The sequence below is a fragment of the Carassius auratus genome, unplaced genomic scaffold (assembly GCF_003368295.1).
Source record: "Carassius auratus strain Wakin unplaced genomic scaffold, ASM336829v1 scaf_tig00021110, whole genome shotgun sequence".
NCBI classification, from domain to species: Eukaryota; Metazoa; Chordata; class Actinopteri; order Cypriniformes; family Cyprinidae; genus Carassius; species Carassius auratus.
In genome coordinates this window covers 1-12500 of record NW_020525084.1, presented here as the reverse complement: position 1 = coordinate 12500, position 12500 = coordinate 1, and the positions used below count along the sequence as shown (strand labels likewise).

General features: G+C 37.0%; 1 long non-coding RNA gene across 1 annotated transcript in view; it reads right to left on the bottom strand.

The window, feature by feature from the left end:
- Positions 1-8427, bottom strand: part of LOC113076741 (uncharacterized) — a 32582-nt gene extending 24155 nt beyond the window's left edge. The window contains exon 1 of the long non-coding RNA XR_003281235.1: positions 8071-8427. This is a non-coding gene — a long non-coding RNA (uncharacterized LOC113076741). The remainder of the gene's footprint in view (positions 1-8070) is intronic.
- Positions 8428-12500: the final 4073 nt, after the last annotated feature.

The window sequence follows — 12500 nt, the reverse complement described above, 5'->3', positions numbered from 1 at the left end:
CTCCACTGAATGGCCACTCCTGAAACCTGACTGGTTAGCATCCAGTTTGTTTTTCTGTGAAAGAAACAATGATATCTGGCTGAAAACAACTCTTTCAAGGGTTTTCGCTATGAATGGAAAGAGAGAGAGACAAGTCTGTAGCTATCTGTACAAACAATCTTTTTTATTTTAAAATGTCATGCTGCTGACAGTTCCAGATCAAATCACTGACGTTTATTAATCTGTGAGAATAAACTCATTTGATGAGTGATCACTGCTCAGATCGGATCAATCACAGATCAATCAGCAGGATCGAGGTTGTGAGAATCAGATGCCCTGATCTGCAGAGTATGAGAAACACAGCAGCTCCTCCATCCAGCGTGACCCTCAAAAATCAAGTTGAGAGTCACAAGGCCCGCAGCGGCCCGAGGGGAGAGAGCTCCACCAGAGCATCCTGAGAACGAGAGACGCTACAGAAAGAGTCTTTTGTCGTCTGAATTCTTCTGCATCATTTTCAGCATTTTATCAGCTGTGACTCAAACTCACCCACAAATCTAATTCCTGCCCTCTGCGTCTGTTCATCTCTCCATCCATCAGTACAAGACACACACGCATAACACAAAAACATCTTCAGATCTAAAATGGACTTCAAGTGGAATCATATAAATCAACAGGTTGTATATAAGTAAATTACTAACCTGACTTCATTAAGTTAAAGGGACCTGAGAGAAATTCAGAACAAAATTCTTTCACATTTAACAGTGTACATAAATTGCGCACATCTGTATTACTTGATATTTTTGGTTTGGGCAAGAATCTGGTTTCTTAAACATGGCAATGAATTCACTTAACTCAAATGGCCTCCACATTCACCAGGGCTGCGTTTCCAAAAAGCTTCATAAGCCTACATAAAAAAGATTATAAAGAAAGTTATGTAGGAGAAGTGCTTCAAAGACTGGGAAAAATAGGGATAACCTAAAATAGGGAAAACCTGTCAATGACTTACTCTTGGTCCTGGAAATAAAGTCTCTACAAATAAACATATAACTATTATATTATATTATATTATATTTGAGCTTTCTGGAACGCAAAATTAGGTTAAAATTTCAATAAATTCTATAAGGTGACATTTCAGCACTTGACAAATGGATAGCAACTAAGTAGCAGTGTTAAGTGCATTTTTGGGAAACGCACGTGAAACAATCACGAACGTTCGTAAAATTACTTGTAGAAGACGCTCTTAAGCGCTAAGATCAATCATTGAAACCCAGCCCTGGTCTCAATCCAATAGAGCAGCTTTGGGATGTGCAGGAATGGGAGATTCGTATCATGGATGTGCAGATGAAAAATCTGCAGCAACTGATCATCATGTCAAAATAAACCAAAATCTCTAATAACATATATATAGTTTTGGTCATATTTTGTGTTGTAAAATGCATTTCAATATATGTATATATATTCGAAAAAAAAAATGTTTTGGCCATCCCTGCTGTCAAGTAAATATCACAAATGTTGCACAATGTTTAATGCGGCACAAATGCGGTGAATCATAACCACTGGAAAGAACATGTCAAACTCTCAAACGTCTCATTTAATGACTAAAGTGTTGCAATCGTGAAGAATCAAACTTTACTTCATCTTTTGATTGAATGAATGCTGTAACTTTCAGAACTCAGTCCACCCAGAGATTTGACGTAAGAAGCACACACCTGCTGACGTTCTGCCTTTTATTTCCAACCTGTGACTTCAATATAACACAGTGGCCTGAGAGAAATTGACAAATAATGATGTACGTATTTACACAGATGTCAAATGTGCTGCAGGGCCACAAATGTTGAACAGAAGAACTTCTGAAGGACATTAAGCTACTATGTTAGCATAGTATTAAGGTGTTATTGTGTGAAAAAGAGCAGTGTTCTGCTAAACATCTTTTCACAGAAGAAAGTCTGTCATGCAAGTTTTGATCATCATGACTGAAAATACAGTATTATGACCCTTCTATAGAAGTCTTAAAAGTGCAGACGGAAAAAAAGAATAGCTTGTTTAGAGTGAGAAAGAGGGTGGAAGTCCTGAAAAACTAAATTATGGCCATCAAAAAACCTTGACTAACACTATAAGTGGAGCTTAGTGGTGCAGGGTAAAAGTTCAAGCCTGGAGCTCTTTAAAAACATCTTAAAAGAATCTGTCTAAATGACACATCATCTAAACAATGCAAATGTAATGCCATATTACATTTAGCCACTAACAAACTACTCTTCTTATTTCTGGAGTATCTAGTATGTGAACATCCCTTCCGATCCAGCAAATTAGGTAATTATTCCATGTTGCAATTTGAGCATTTTATCCCAAATTCAATTAAAAAAGCTAAATAGCCTGATTTATTTTCACCAAGATAATATCACTCACATGACAAATAGAGGTCATGTGACAATAATGTTGCATACTTCAGTAATTGTGTGCAGTAATGCTCACTGGTTCACAGTGTCTTAACAGAACAATTATATATTTTCATAGTTAATATGGAATAAATACAGCCCATCTGCATTTAAACACATCTGTCATATACACATACGTCCTTTTGGGTTGTTTCTCTGGCGAGCAAACCTGTAGCAGCATCTCAGCAAACAACAAGTTTAATACTGTATACTCAGTGTGTTCAAAACATAGAGTTCCCTGTTAGCTGAGATACTGCTTGAGTAGGATTTACACACCTGAAAACATGGCAACCGATTCTAGAATCTTTTACTAAGGTTCCCATTAAAATTTTCATTTAAATTAATTTAATTTCCCATTATGAAAACTTTATTTCTGAATGTTCTCTGAAAAATTGTTTCTTGGTTATTTTTTGCCAGTTGCCAAACATAGGATTGCTACTTTTGAATGTTCTTTGAAAGTTCAAAATTAAAATAAAAAAAATGTCCAACTAAAACGTTCTGTCAACAAAAAACAAATTACGTCTTTGTGTCTGAGAACGATATTAGAGACCAGGGCCGGGTTTCCCCGATAAAGATTGATTTTAGCGCTTAAGAGCGTTTTCTACAAACAAATTTACGAATGTTGGGGATTGTTTCACATGTGTTTCCCAAAAATGTGCTTAACACAGTCACATGTAGCCATGCTTGAAGTGCTACTTAGGAGTCGCTATCCATTTGTCAAGTGCTGAAATGTCACCTTATAGAATGGCTCATAATAGTAGCAGTCTACATGCTCGTTAATTGAAATGTTAACCTAATGCTGGATTCCAGAAAGCTTGAATATAATAGTTATAAGTATATTTGTAGAGACTTTATTTCCAGGCCCAAGATGGCTGCACGTCGGTAAGGACATTGAAAGGTTTTTTTGTTTGTTTATCCCTATTTTTCCCAGTCTTTGAAGCATGTTTCCTACATCTTTTATCATTTTTTTTGTTCAGTCATTTCATTTAGGTGTGTATTTGTATTTTTTTGTTTTCTGCCCATTTTAATTATTTCATTTATAAATTCAAATGTAACTATACTCACATGAATAAAGCACTTGAGTCAAGTTAAAGGTGTAATCTGTTGATTGTCCTGCAGGTGAATGCATAAATTTGTCTTCTACTCCAGAGCACTCGTAGATCTAGATTTTCAAGTGCCACTTAAGTTACGATGACATTGGGAAACAGACCATAATATCCAGACCAGTCATACGATCGTTTTTACGAACTTAGGCTTACGAAGCATTTGGGAAATGCAGCCCAGATAACTTTGAATAAACATTTTATTTATGTTACTGAAAGAATGCTTGTTCATAATTATGAGCAAACCATGCCAAACATTTAGAATGTTCTAAACTTCTAGTTTTTAAATCTTCTAAGCATTTTTTATTTTTCTAACATTCTGAGAACATTATTAAAGACTAGCTAACCTTAATGTTCTATTAACATTTTGAACATTCAAATGCAAAGTTTTTTTAAATGCATTCTTTTCTTGGTTATACAAATGTTAAGAGAAACATTAAAGGAATGTTACTTTTAAATGCTCTCTGAATATTATATAATAAGTAGTAACATTTAAAAAAAGCAAAACTAAAACTTTTCAGGAAAAAACTGTTCCATGAAAGATGCTGTTTTGTGCCAACATAAAAGTACAGACAATTCTGAACAAATGTTCTATTAACGCTACTGGAGGAACGTTTGTTCAAAATCAGATAACTCTGCGCCTTTGATTAATGTAAGTCGTAGAACATTTGTTGATAACTTTGAAAGAACGTTTTAAGAATGTTAGTACAGATAACACTGAACTCATGTTCTATTAACTTTACTGTACGAACGCTTGTTATTAACTTTGAGGGAACGTTTTAAGAACATTCCTTGTTAGCAGGGATATTCCTGGAGAAGGATTTACGCATACCTGAAAACCAGGTAACCAATTCCCTCTCTCTCGCCCTCCTCCACCCCAAACCCCCATTAAACCCTCTGAAACCCCATATCAGCTTCCTTTAGATGTTTCTTCAACACAATTGGGGAAACTGGACTCTTGGCGGAGGCAGTCGGTGCAGATATGAAGTGAGCACACAATGGAGCATTCATGATCTCTCTCTCGCTCTCTCTCTCTCTCCATCCATTCTTCCCCAGCTGCAGAGGAATCCTGTCCAAGATTTTGCCCCCCACCACACCACTGCCACCCGTCCACCAGCAGAAAGAGAGACGACACAAAAGCAGGATTCATCCCAGAGACGGGGACCCATTTAAGCGTTACGCAGCTGCATCGATTTATTAAAAGATGGGTGGAGAGAGAGAGAGATAGAGAGAGAGAGGGTCAGCAGGGGTCACGGACCCCCAGACTTTATTAACCCTCTGAAGATGATGACATGTTAATGAGCTTTAATCATTAATATTCAACAGAGAGTAGGAGAATGTACAGAATGGAGGGATTGACAAGGAAAAGAGAGAGAGAAAATCTTCCTGTTCCAGCACAAAACAGCTCGACTGATGAATTAAAGTTAGTGTATTTCCATTCATGCTCATTTGTACAGCGCTTTTCACTACACTTACAGTTTCAAAGGAGCTACACAGAAATGCATGCTTCAAATTTTACAGCCAAGATAACATCTGAAACATATGTATTCTGTTCAAGCATGGGTCAATGCATCTGAACACATGTAAATGTAAATTCCTGCACGGACTGTATTTCACAGATGAGTGTGGAGAGAGAATGAGCTGATCTACACACCCGTCTCACTGCTCACCTGTCTGTCTCTCACACACACTACAGCTCTTTCTTACAGTATTTCAACACCTGGAGGATCTGAGCACAGGTGCGGATCCACAAACACCTACAGAGACACGTTGAGTACAATTAGAAATTGAAATAGATTTAAAAAAAAAAAATCAATCACCAGCATTCAATCACTCCAGCCTAGAGTAAAAGATACATAAATAAATAAATACATAATAAAACCTACATATTCCTCTTTACAATAAACTAACCCTATATATGTTTCTATTTGCATTTGTTTGTCAAAAGAAAAAATAATAATTCTAAACCTTCTGATTTTTAATTAAGCCTGCAATAAACAAACAGACAAACAAATGAATCTTGTGTGCATGCGCATATATATATATATATTCCTTTTTGCTGCTGATTGGTGTCAAAACAAATATATATTAAAAGATATGATTTTTAATTAAGCCTGCTAAATAAATAAAATGTAAGTATTTCTCTTTAAGCAAACAAAGAAAAATAAATATCCATATACATATTTTGCATATATACATATGAAATGAAAACTTATATATATATAATTATGTAGTCACACTACATTTTAAGGTCTAATTCTCACTATGGACTAATTATTAACTACTACTATTGCCTCAGTAAACTAATAATTTGCTGCTTATTAATAGTTAGAATGTAACATATTAAGGAACCTAAAATATGCTCATACAGAAGAAGGCATTAATTGTGCCTAATAAACAGACAACATGCTCTTGATATAGTTAAAAGTGAGAACTGCTTGTTAGAATAAAGTGTTACCAATGATTTTTAATAAAGCCTGCACTGATCAGGTACACACTGAAGTATAGAAATAATCTCTGAAAGTCTCTGAAATTGAGCTAATATCACAGATGAAGTTAAAGTGTTCAGTAGACGTGTGTTTTTGAGCCAGACTCGTTTCTCAGAGAGTAAAGTATCACACAGGTGAGTCTCACTGGAGCAGGTGCAGCCGAGGCTCCGCCCACAGGAACTCAACTCCGCTGGGATTTTCACCAGTTCCACCTCGTTTACCGAGGAAAACAACACGAGAAGCACAAACCCTGGACGCTTGAGACCATTCCAGCAGCGGCTGACCTTTCCTGCTTCACACAGGAATTCCCCAGCCATCATTACTAAAGCGGACAAAAGGGCAAAACCTTTCGTTCTCAGAGGAAAAATGATAAAAAGTCCACCCACTCACATCTTTTGTTCACTCCACTTCCTGTCAGGCCAGAAACTGGCACACATGCAGAGCAAATGTGATCAGGTGTGTGTGTGTGTGTGTGTGTGAAGGCCAGCCATCAGCCGGTCATGAGACATGCATGTCCTCATATTGACCTTTTGACCCCTGTACATCCCAGAGACCATCTCCAACGGCAACCAGCAGCAGTATCACTGTCACATGCTGCATGACTGCACTAACACACACATATCCATGCACACACACTCATTCCCGCACACACACATACTCATTATCCAATTAAACTGGGCAGAGAGTGAAATAACAGCCAGCAATGTTGGAGATTCGCTGAGAACATCAGTTTCCGACAGAATGAACAATAATCCACGAGAAGTCTCAATAATTCACTTTAGTTTGCAGCTTGTTAGGTCAAACTGTAATTAAAAGAAACGCTGACAGAGACGTTTTTAATTGTAGCAAAGATAAGGTTTTCATGGATTAGTATCAATCAGCAAATGGTTTAGTTAATAAGCCTAAATCAGCCTCGGGCTCTCAATTTAAACGGGGTTTTTTAATAATAAATCTCGTGATTAAACAGCATTATCATATCGCACAAATACGGTCGCGTTAACAATAAACAGGAGAACATTTTCGACAATATCTTGCCTCAAAATTACCCTTTAAAAGTTTTATAAAATGTGTGTGTGTGTGTGTGTGTGTGTGTGTGTATATATATATATATATATATATATATATATATATATATATATATATATATATATATAATTATTAGTTATTTTTTTAAAGGTTGAACTTGACGGGATACATTCATTTCAACGTTAAACGCGTCAGTGAGAGTCCTTCAGAAATAATTATCTACAGAGATACAACAATCATTATAAAATAAGAACGACGAAATATAATAGGCTTCAATAGTTTACATATAAATGATAGTTGTAACTATTGTTATTATCATTCAGTCTTTAAGACAAATTTGCATTGGAGATACAAACAGGATCATTCTGATATAGATCTCATTATATGAAAATCATTTTGACAGTATTTTGCTGTAAGTTTTAAACAAATAGCTATTTGCAATAAATAAGGCGCCTTATTTATGGATTAGTCCAGGTAACGACGAGCATCTCGCGCATCTGCGGGTTTAACTTTCTTCGACATAAATTAATTCTAAATGTAAAAATTTATAATTATAATTTCTGAACTATCACAATTAATGAATGTATTATTATTCGTATCATTATTATCGTATGGGCTATACGATTCGTTGTAATTTAAAAATATACTTTTCATTAAAAAACTGAAATCTTTGCAAAGAACATGATTTATAATAATTTATAAACAAAAAAATAAATAAATAAAAAATCGACTTAAGACTAAATTAATTTATAGTAGCCTACTAATTCTCAAAGCTCAAAAAATGTCAAGGCACAACAAACACGCGATAAAAGAAACTTCAGATCGCGATCATCAGAAGTGACAACTCACTCAAGAACACGGGAAGACAGTTTACCAGCTACACATCAGTTCAACACACAGAGAACAGCTGCATGATGAGTCCCTAAAAATGCTGATCTTTAGGATTCAAACGCTTGCAGACGAAGTGACGTGGGCAGTCATATTCCCACGTCTCCGCGCCTTTCCCAACTTCCCTAAAAGCAACCGGGAGAAACTCACATCAAAGCGTGCAGCAGGCCTCAGATCCGCGCGATTCCCGCGTACATCCACACCGCCGGGAGACGGAGACGCGCGGCGCTTTCCCGCTATATGTGTACGTTTGAAGCGACACGGAGAAAAGACGCTCTAAAGGGAGACGCGCGTCTTTTCTCTTTTCTTTTCTTTTTTATATACACAGAAGTGCTTTTTGTTCCTCATTTTTTCATTTAAGAGGGTAATGGAAGGGGGGTGTTCGTTTGATCACATGATTACAATTCACCTGAGATAAAACAAAGGACGCAAAGAGCGCCGGAGACCGAGACAGAGAGATGCTCTCATGGTCAGGATCCCCTTATCAGAGTCAACATTCATGGATAATGAAAAAGGCAATGATTTTGGCTTGGGTGGAGGGGGGCGTCGCGAGACGCAAATACAAGAGGTTATTGTTGACCAGAACAGCGCGCGTGTTTGTGTGCGTTTGGCCCGTCTCTTCTCGTCTTTCTATGTTTTCTGTTTAAACGCGTTAAATGCGCTCTCTGTGTATTTATGTGATGCAATTATGACACTAACACGTAGCACGACACGATGCTGCGGGAGTTCATTGCAGCGTAAAGCGCGCAAACGCGGGTCAGGACTGTAGGCCTGCATGAGCGCGCACTGTCCTGCGTATAAATATAAGGTTTAAAATCAGCAGATGAGTCGCAATCTATAGTCCAGATGAATTTACACTAACAGACAGTTTATTCGGGTAAGAAAGAAGACGCTGTTGCGCACAGCAGGTGCGCAGAGACGCGCTGCCGGAGCTGCTGCAGGTCCGATGGCGCTCGGTGGGGTGGAAGGGCTCCTCTGGTTCACCCCGCGGCACAAACAGGCCAACAACGCGCCAGTGTGATCGGAAACAGTTGAAAGAACACCCTAAAACCCCCGTGAGCCAGCAACCACCTGTGAAGGTCATTTAATGAACGACGAAATCATAAAACGGCATATAACAGAACAAACATAACATTATTTGAAAAAAAAAAGCATTTTTACATTGCAGCAATGTCAGAACTTCATTGTCAGCCGAGAATCTTGGACAACAATAGGTTAATAATTATTTATAATTAAATAAATAAATAAAATAGACAACGCATTTGCAGATTCACGTTTCCTGCCGGTTGACTGTCATATGACATAAAATGAAATAATAAACAAATAAAATATTTATTTATTTTTTCACTGATTTATTTTGATTGTTTTATTTTCCAATTATTTGTGTATTTGATAAAAAAAAAATGTTTAATCTAATTATCAGATTTAGATAATTATTCGATTATTTAATAATATCTCAAATCGTATTCCCAATGGTGTATTGGAATAGAACACAAATGTCTACTTTTTTATGTCAGAAATTAAATTTCTAGTAATAATATGCGTTTAGGTCTCGTCATGAATATGAATGAGGATTGATTTTAAAATCACAGACTCCAAATATAATTTTGTTTATTAAACGCTTTGGAAACACTTTATTTTACTGTTTCCTTATTATACGTTACTTAAGGCCTACTTACTATTATAATAATAATAAATTATGCATTATTACATACAAGTAACCCTAAGCCAAACCTTAATCCTAACCCTACCAATATAGTAAGTGCATGTAGTTAATTAATATCACGCAGTACTTAAATGTATAATTACACTGTAACAAGGACAACTTCAGAATGAAGTTGTTTTCACAGTGATGCCATTGGGGGGAAATGGGTTCCTCAAAGAACAGTTCTTAAAAGAACCATTATAGTGTGAATAACCTTTTATTATTATTATTTTCCACTATTAAGAACATTTAAAGTTCCCATGGATGTTAAAGTTTCTTCATAGAACTAAAATGCCACTAGAAATCTTTTATTTTTAAGAGCCTTATGACAATGACAGCATATAGCCTAAATAGACCTATTTGCAATAAAACAACTCCAGGCCAAACCGCTATAACCGAGAGGGTTATCAAGAATATAAAGATCTAAGTATGTGAAAAAAAATGAATAAAATGCTTAAACGCTCAAATAAAAGTGTGATTACACTCTTAGAGTCCACATATTAGAGTCGTTGATTTGCGGCAGAAATCACCGCCCTCCGTTGAGAGAGTTCAGGGAGAAGTCCGACAGCCAATCAGCGCGCGACCCGACGGGCCTTGCTGCTCCTTTAAGAGATTTTTTTCCACGAATTAATTTTTTTTCTCGCTCCTCACACAACGAGGCTCTTTAAGCCCCGGCGCGCGACACAGAGCAGGCATTCAGAGCGCGAGCGAGGGGGCTGAACCGACGGACTCTCGCGCTGGGCGGGCGACCTGCTTCAGTGCAGTAAGAGCTTGACATTATTACCTCTCTCTCTATCACTTACTCTGTGTGGGAATATACGGCAATGCAATTTGTAGAGAAACCGATAAACGGAGAAATTTGTTGTATCGGTGTTGTTTATAATAGCCTACATATGCCCTGATTTGAGTCTGCTTGTTTAAGTGTAAATTCAGTTTTTCTCTGTTGTGGTTTGAGTGTTGGTAACGGGGGAAACTCTAAGGAATAAAGTTCGTTTCTTTCTTTCTGGATTAACAGTGTAAAATACTGCTGCCCTCTAATTTTATGAGCAAGAAACTCTTTAAAACTAAGTTGGTATGACGAGGTCTTCATTTCGAGATTTGCGCAAATGTGTAAACCAGAGACGTGTTTGGTTAATCTGTTTAAACGGGAAAAGTTGCTTAATCTGTATTTGAAGAAACAATTTGACATGCACTTCGATCGTTTGGCAAAACGCTCGTTAACTGACGAATTTAAATACCTGGATTTTAAGTATCCTATTTTTTTATCCATGTAGGATGTTGCAGTCATAATAAATAATTTAATACATGTATTTTAAAAAATGTTTTTTAGAATTCAGCCAATATATTTATAGCCAATAGTCTATATTTGGTATCTTAGCATTTGAAAAACGTTTTACTCGTGCATGATTGATCAAATGCTGTTTCTGTCCAAATTGCTGAACATAGCCATCAGCTGTAATATTCTAATATAAACATAGAAAAATGAGGAGTACAAAATCTATATAAAATTTTAAGTCTGACACATTCCTTTCACAAAAAAGATTAAAACAAAGAAAGAAAGAAAAAGTTTCATGTGCCGATATTCTGATTCAAACTCTGAAACTGGTGGAAATTTGAATCTATTTATTTATGCAAATAAAGTTGGTTTAAATGTCTGGTTATTGTTCCATTCAGGAGAGAGGTGTTATGGCATGAGTGAATTAGGGGCAAATTATTGCCAAACCAGGCGTAATGATCCGCCCTACTGTACTGTGTGAACCTTGTCAAGAATATGCCGAAATAATCCAGAGAAAAACGAAGTGAATAAAGTTTGGAACAAATAAAGTTAGCGGTAGCAGACAAATTATAGTGAAGTGAGTGGTTAAAACGAATGAACAGAAAGTTTGTAAGTTCTCTCAAACAGTCGCTTTGTACTGAAATGAGTTGAACGGGAAAAAGAGCAAACCCAAAAGAGCAATTAGTTAAAGAAATTGACCGATACCTGTGTTAGCCCACTGAAAACTAATTATTATGTCTCATGAGGTGCATTATAGGCTATTTCTGTAGCAAAGAAACCTCCAGACAAGTCAATCAGACGCAGATCATTGAACGGCTGTATTCCCGTGAGCCTAACAAATGTGATTATTGAATGAATATTAAACGGATCTGTTATCACAGAAGTGAAGTCTCCAGTGTCTGATCTTAATTAACACTGGTGTCGGACGGTTTGTTGTTCTTGTGTTCGGGTGAGATTCGATCCACTCGGACAACAAAAGCTAATTCAAGTTCAACTCTGCGTGACAAGTCGCATCTCTAGAGTTTATCTATAAAACAGTAGTTAATTGTTGTGTTCAGTTAAGAGAAAAGCTGATTATGTTACTTGAACTTCACTCGGACTTGTAGAAGCAAAGTTGAATATTTAATATAATGATCACAAGTCTATTCACCTGGCTGCTTGCTTGAGTTTCCTAATCACACTGCATGACTCTCTGTGTTTGTCTGCTGGTTATAAGTCTTCGCTTGTGCTTTCAGCGACTAACACTGTGTGATTCAGCTGCCGCAGCAGCGCCGCTCCGTGTTATCTAACAGCGGGAGGACTGAAGCCCGTATTATTCCAACACTTTTCTCTCCCGGGAGCTTGAACAAACCGACAAACCTTCAACAGTAGCTTGTTAGCAGAAGTGAAGCTAAAATAACACACACACACTGACTGCCGCCGCATGATTGCTGGAAAAAAGACGAATTCTAAATAAAGTCAAAGCCTCAGTGTTTGTAGCAGTTTTTCATGAACAGGTTTATCTTGTTCGTGGGGCGTTTGGCTTATAAACAGCAAAGAGGTTGTGCGGTTATATCCCATTACAACTCCATATTCATAGTATTAGCCATATAGTAGCCT